Source organism: Pinus tabuliformis, chromosome 7 (genome assembly GCF_031772625.1).
Source record: "Pinus tabuliformis cultivar Carrire ecotype Pingquan chromosome 7, CPIR1, whole genome shotgun sequence".
Classification (NCBI taxonomy): domain Eukaryota; kingdom Viridiplantae; phylum Streptophyta; class Pinopsida; order Pinales; family Pinaceae; genus Pinus; species Pinus tabuliformis.
In genome coordinates this window covers 2,034,992,894-2,035,000,505 of record NC_142293.1, presented here as the reverse complement: position 1 = coordinate 2,035,000,505, position 7,612 = coordinate 2,034,992,894, and the positions used below count along the sequence as shown (strand labels likewise).

The 7,612-nt window shown below is 39.5% G+C and overlaps 1 pseudogene; it reads right to left on the bottom strand.

Annotated features, from left to right (window-relative positions):
* Positions 1-76: 76 nt before the first annotated feature.
* LOC149256671 (COBRA-like protein 1) overlaps positions 77-7,612 on the bottom strand; it is a 46,547-nt pseudogene continuing 39,011 nt past the window's right edge.

Genomic DNA, 7,612 nt, shown 5'->3' with positions numbered 1-7,612 from the left:
CTTCTTTCATGACTATATTCTGTAAAAGAGGCCTTACCCCTTCATCTTCATTTGTAACTCTGTTTCTCTGCAAAATCTATGCATGCTCATGTGTTCGTCCACATGGATCTGGAGTTGGAAAAGAACTGGAACAATGAGCTCCTACTTCTTCAAAACACTGCTCAGCTTTCAACTTGGAAACTTCAGAGGACAATAGCTTTATCATCCTGGACAATTTATCTATCTCAGGCTCATAGGATGATGAGGGTTCACCTCCCTGACTTCTGCATTCATCATCACCTTCAAGTCTTTCTACAGCCATAATATCTGCTTCTACTTCAAAGGCTGCAGCTTGCATATCAACCAAAGAAGTACATCTTCGTTCTCTTAATAGTAGGCAGAACCTAGAATCGAAGGCATTAGAATAAGTAATCATGGCAGAAGTACGGGTAGGTTTTATTTCTTCTGGAATTCTGCTGTACAAATGATTGAATCTGATATTGAAATCAGACAGAAGCTCACCATCTTCTCTCTGCAAGTTCCCAAATTCATCATGATAGAAGAGCAGATCTTTATTATTTCCCCAGTGCTTTAAAAATACATCATCTAAAGCATCAATGTCTGCAATGGACCTAGGGGGTAAATCTCTAAACCATTTTCTAGCCTCCCCATCTAGGCTTTGAACAAAAACCCTCATCCAAACATCCTCTTCATCGATATCCAAGTTATCAGCATAAAAATAAAATGACTCAAGGTGCTCTTCAGCTGATACTCCTTCTGCACTAGTAAACTTTGGCATAAATTCTTGATAGTCTCCTGCAGGAATGGCATTTAAAGGTGTAGGAAAGACTAAGGGTCCATACATAGCAACAATTATTCGTTCTATCTTTGAAAGGGCTTGCTGGCCTACCATGACTAAGGTATTCTAAAGGGATACTGGTAAACTAAGTGATATGAATCAATGAAAAGGATAGCAAAGACCGAGGAGAATGATAGACAACATAGAATGCTTTTATGGATAGAGATCCGGAAGGGAAATAAATAAACGGGAGCTGTATGAATCTCCGAAGGTGAACTTCACTAACAGAGACACATAAAATTCTTTAAGGCTTACCTGATCCTGATGCTCCCGTCTGCAAAGTTTTCTTCAATTAACAATCTTCTCAGGATCAGGCACTGGCCAGCTAGTGATTTCTGAAGATTTCTCCGAGCATGCTTCACGAACTGCGCCAGAACTTCAATGTGGAGTTGCCAAAGGATGGCCTTCCTCCAGTGGAGTCGCCAGACAGATGATTACAACCAAAATCTGTGTTCAAACCTTGTCTGTCATCAAAGCTTGAAGCTGTGTCGTCTCCCAGGGAAGCTGAGCTTCGATTCTCTTCTCCCCGACAACGGCGCCATTTAATGTTATCACCCCAAGAAACTCACCTAGGTTGCATATCGGTGATGCTCGAGAACATTACAAATTCAACAAATATGTTGGATAAATGGTGGATGAATGAAACAAATGCTGCATATTCAAGCCAGATAACCACTTCTACTATGATTGACCCCAGACATGGGTGAACACCCCCAGACTACAACGCTTTTAACCACCAATTCCTCACAGTTTGAGGATAAGGTGATAATGGAGAAGACTAACCACACCAGCAGATGCACAGGACCTTGTGATGGCCAGCTGCAACCAGTTAAAAGGTCTGTAAATCTAGTTTCTAATATACAGACAAGATGACAGCTCTCTATGCATTAAACAACAGAAACCTGCATACACGTTCAATGATACATGCTAAATCCTAGCACAGAGGTGGGATGACAGCCCCTCTAATGCTAAACATTAACAGAACATGAATTAATGAAAATAGGGAAAACTTGGAACAAGAAAGAGAAGTGGAAAGTGATCAATTAACAGCAAAAGAAGCTTGTATTAGCTGGAAATGAAGACGAGACGTTGTAGGTTACAAAGTAGTTACATTCTCCAGAAGTTGAACCTTACAACAGAGTCACCTTCATCTAACACTCATCAATCGATTACATCTCTGTTCTAGGTATATATGGTGCTACCCATGCGTGGAGGAGCCCATAAATGGTCACCAACCGCATTTACATTTAGAAATGGGCCTCTGATACAAATATGGCTGTGTTTAAATGGATTTGACCCTCTCTGGTGCTATGCGGTCCTACTTGGGCAGGTGGCGTGAAATACAAATGAAACCATAACCATTGAATGCTCTGAACTGATCGGCGGTGTCATGTTTCCTTCTCGGCCATACTGTGAATTGAAGGCAGCTGCCTGCTGCGCTGTACTGCTCCATACTTGCTTTAACCAGTTCCGTGCCACCGAGAAATCCTGCCCGCTTTGCCACTTTTAAATATCAAAGGTCCATTTATGCAATATTTCCTCTATCGGGTCCGCCTTTTGGGTCGCAATCGCACATGATAGCCGACCGATCCTCTGTTTTTCTTTATATATGAAAATATATGAAAAATGCTACAAAACATGAGAAAACAGCTTTAGCGCGGACCTGAAATTTTATAAAAAATCATTTATAACGCCATCGGGTCGCACACATGCCTTATATAAAAGCCCCGCCCCTTTGGTTTTGCCGATAGCGAAAAGCCAATACAGTGTGAGCCATTGATCTGGATGCACGATCGACGGTCCTGATTGAATCGCTATATCGCATCGCTATGCTACTGCTGATACCTACGATGCTCCGATGCTCCAACCTGCCGATACGCTGACTCGCCGATGCGCCCATCAGCGATCGCTGATCGGCAATGTCCCTCATCGCTGCCACTGCCTGCCTGCGCCGATTGCGAAATGCCGATGCGATCTGGACCATTGATCTGTTTCATTGCTTCTTCAGGAGTATCAAGTTCTGCAATATGGAATCTAAGATCTGGAGAAATAGACATCCCTATCAACCCACGTGTTTTATCTCGCCTATTTTCCCATTTAGCTACCTTATCTTCATCTTTCGGTTTGGTTTCTTGGCCTCACGCTATTCTGTAGAGACCTTTACTTCTAAGTAAATCCACAATGTAGGACCACCATTGGAAGTAGTTGGTGCTGTCAAGAATAACTTGGCATGGAATTTACATTTCAAGAGAAACTGAAGCTATAGATGCTGAAACTAATTGTTTCAATGGAAAGATCTCGAAAAATTAGGCTGTTTCGAAAAAAAGGGTTCTGAAAACGGCTTTCGGATGAAGAAGTTATGGCTTTCTGAAGAAAATTTGATGAAGTCGCCGACGAAGTGCGGGAATGTGCGGAAATGAAAAATTCGCCCCCACAAAAAGGAGACTTGAACTCAAGTCCTCTACTCTCATAAATTAGCTTTGGACCAAGTGAGCTATACAAAAAGTTTGAGAGAGAGAGAGAGAGAGAGGGGGGGGGGGTTCAAGCTTTGGGTTGCGTGCTTGCTTTGAGAAAGCTCTTTTTCCCTATAAAACAAAAAACACAAAACCCAACACGGACATACAAAAAAAAATGAACCTTGTGGCTCGAAGTTAGCTTTAGCAGGAAACCAAATATTTTCCTCTATGTTTCTGATTTTCCGAGATTACACTAAGGCGCAGCGGAAAAGAGCATACGCATGAGAAAAATCCTTCCTTTCTGTTTTTGATTTGCCCAGATCGCACAGAGTCGCGGGGCAAAGAGCATATGCTGAAATGAAAGGTATAGATCGGTAATAAAAAAGGCTAAATAAACCGAAACCGAAATAAACAGAGAGAAAATAACTGTAAACTGCAAATAAACACTGTATACCTCTAGATTTTAAGAATGACGCAGCTAGGGCTACCGGAAACCTTTTCGCGTGAAACGAAAGGGGTTCCTCACTGGAACAGATGCTCCCAACACAACAGAGCAGTCCTCTCGGCCCGAAAGCAGTCAGAAACAGTAGATCTAGGAAATGGTAGTCGGATGCAGTTTTACCGGCTTCAGATTTGGATCACCAACGGACACGGCCCTCAAATAGCTCTGATACCATGTAGGAATTTACATGGTAATTTCCTCAGATAGAACACCAAAGGACACTGCTCACAACAGATCACAGATCAATACACCAGTACTTTTGACGTGGTTAAAACCCTCAAAGAGGGAAACAGTCCACAGCCTGAGCCAACGCGGCCACTTCAGGAAATTTATTAATAAAAGAATGAAAATTTACATAAGCTTCTCTCATGGACGGTTAACCTACAAATGACCCTCCATGCTCTTTAAATAGAGATCATGGACCAATCGGGTGCTAAGCCACGGATCAAGTGTCGGTAATACCGAGGAGAGAATGAACCGTCGGATCACTACATCGTGACCGTCGGATTGTAAGTTACAAAATGTACATAGTAAAGAAACACACTTTACCTAACTCTATACTAGACCAAGTTGTACTTAACTATTTCCTATGTGTCGGAATATCCTAACACCTCAAGGATAGTACCAAAACTCTTCAAATAGTTTTAGTTACCTTTATTTGTGTTCTATTTTTGTAATATAGTTTTCAGATATTTGTAGTAGCCCTTGATATTTTTATCAAGATATTTTGTAATAAACTGTATAAATACTTCATCAATTGAAAAAATAAGTGTGGCCATTTGATGCCAAAACTCTTAAATCTGTAATAAAGCTTTTGTTGTAGTTTTTCTAATGAAAGCCTTACAGCTCTAGTTTTGACATAATTTTGTGCTTCGAGTATGTTATTCCAGTTTTTCATATCTTATTTCTACACATGATAAAGTGTTTATAGGAAGGTCTGCAAAATCATTATCTTTAGAAAGAGATTCATTTATTGGACTGTTTGTTCATCATAAATCCTCTTTAATTGGTTTTTGTTTTGTTCTTTCTGACAACCTTTAAAATAGATTAGCTTGTTAGGCTATTTGTCTGAAATAGCTCCTCTTAGAATTGGTTTCCGTTTGGCCATTCCGTTTCCCTTTAAATATGTTTTGTTGGGCTGTAGAAATCTTCTACACGCATCCAAATCTTCCTAGTGGTCAAGTAATCAGTTTGGAAACTCAATTATTAATAATCTCCTTACATTCTTCTGCCAAATTCTTATACAAATAAAATCGTTCTGTCAAGCTGGAAGCTGATACTTTCAAAAGGAACCTTGTGAGAAAGCCTTTAAATCATGAGTATGGATTATCATTGATTGCCAACCACCCCCAATTAAAACCATAAATCTCGCCATTGTGCTTCAAAGGCTATTGTTCAGTAACACGTGAACAACGTTAAGTAAAGCCTCGTAACAACTAAGGGAGCCCCCTATGGTTCAAGGGCCAGCTTGAACCTAAAGGCTGGTTGAGTTGGTTTCCTGGCATAGTTTTTGCAGCCAAGGATTGCCTACGGGAAACATGTACAACATTTGGCGCCGTTGCCGGGGAGCGAAGTAACAAAGATATTTCTCTGGGGAACAATAAAGTTTAGATCTATTTCTTGCTGGTGAACAAGGAATAGGAATTTGTATTGGTTGCATTATTTTCACCTCGCAACTCCACTTTGTCGAGTGGCAATTCCACTGGATTACCGATCCCACTCTTGTTTTGAAATTTCAGCTACCTTTACTGCTATGCAAGGTTCATTGACACTTGCAATGAGCAGTATATGTATCTCCCTCTCAGCCTTGATCAAAAATCTAAAATGTCTACAAAGGATGTAGCTTCTAAAGGATACATGTGAGTATAGGTTTTCCATTGGAGTTTATGTTCATATTGTATATATTCTTGAGATTTTCAGGTGCTCACAACATGGTTTGTTAATAAATCCACTCTACACTTGGTTACATTGGAAAGCAGATTACACCTAACTGTGTAAAGTTTTTTAGTTTAGTTAGATAGAGGTGTGGGATTGATTAGCTACTTTCAGATTCAGTATGTAGTAGATCTACAATTGTTTCAATTATATTTCAAGATTGCAGCATTAAGTTTGGTTTGGTTGAGTGCAATGACTTCCAAGGGATTAATTGATTAACTCCATAGCCCATGAATTAGGCACTCTTTTGCTTATTTTCACTTACAGTGTCAGTATTTTCACTTCAATAGTTTTCAATCTAGAATTTTTAGTTTTCAGTATGAAAGAGTATCCTAGTGCTGGCATATGGTTTCATTTCGTAGTTGTAGGTTGCAGTCTGCACTAGCAGGCTATTCAAATGATAGGGTTAATCCAGGAGAGTTGATTATGGCAGATGATGGTTGATGATCAGGTTTATAGTATGACTCTATGCCCAACGCTAAAGGCATCTGATCTGCTTATTCTCTGCATCCCATAGGGGGAAGCAGTCCCCATTGGAGCCGATGTTGTAACATATTTTGACACACTAAAAATTTTAAAAATTCAGTGTGAAATTGCCATTCCTTTTGAGTTAAATACTGAGGCATATATAATTTTTTTTCTTTCGGATGACTTATTTATATAATTTTAATTTTTAAATAAGTTATTTTTAATAAAAATATATACATTTATATAAGTTTATATTTTTTATTAAAACAATTTATTTAAAACATTAATTTTATGTTTAAGTGGGCCAAGCCTTAGTTGTTGACCCCACCAAATCCCATTCCATTTAATTACCGGGACCCACAGCTGTCACCTCCGCCTTCGAAATCATGACCCCACCACCATTTTCGCTCATGTGTTAAACACCCATCACCTCACCTCTCATGCCACACACCCTTCCATCATTTGATGGCCCACAACCCTTTTCGGCCCTCATTCGCCTTCCGAACTTTATCGGCGGGGGGGGGGGGCGAAATAGGAAGTTTCCCAAACCACTATCATAAACAACCTTTTCCACATTTTATTTTTTTGGGACTTAAAATCCTAAAACCATTTACCGCCTTGACTTACTCCCGAACGCGGTTTACATCTATTCCATTACCGTCGGTCCTACGTCATCATCCACCTCCGCTCTCCTATTTGTTGTGTTCATTCCACTTCATCCACCACATCATCCATCTGCTGTCCTTCATCCAATAAAACTTCACCATGTCAATTTCCCGTTGCGCCACAACGCTCTCGTTCCATTGCCTGTCTCATGGTCATTGAAACTATGTTTTTCCTATAGACATCATTGATTTAAAACATGGTTTACGAACCCATGAGAATGTATTTTCCTAAAATGAAAGAGGTTGTTTCTTCCAATATCCTTATTAACAACAACCTCTCCTAGTTTTGTAACAACCCTTATGGTTTGGGAGATTTTAAAGAAACTTTGAAGACACATGTTCCTGGATTTTTCCTGTTTAGTCATATTTTTACATAACATATTGTGGCTAATAAAAGATGATTCTTGTGAAACTGAAAGACTTTTATGTTTCTAAGATGCTAAATTCAAATAACCTACTTCATATTTTACACAACTATTACATAATCATAGATACAAGTACATCTTTACAACCTATTTTTCGGATTGTGTAAATTCATTTTTAGACATATTTTTGCATAATGTATTGTGAACAGTGGGAGCCGAATTTGGGGAAATGGAGTGAGTTTTATCTCAATAACATATTCGTCTACAATAACCTCTTTCAAGTTTTGCATAAATATCTCGGATTGAGATATACAAAGGCATGATTGGACCCTATTCTGCAGGATTTCGGGAGGAAAATGCTGAAAGACAGTTAGTGACTTGGA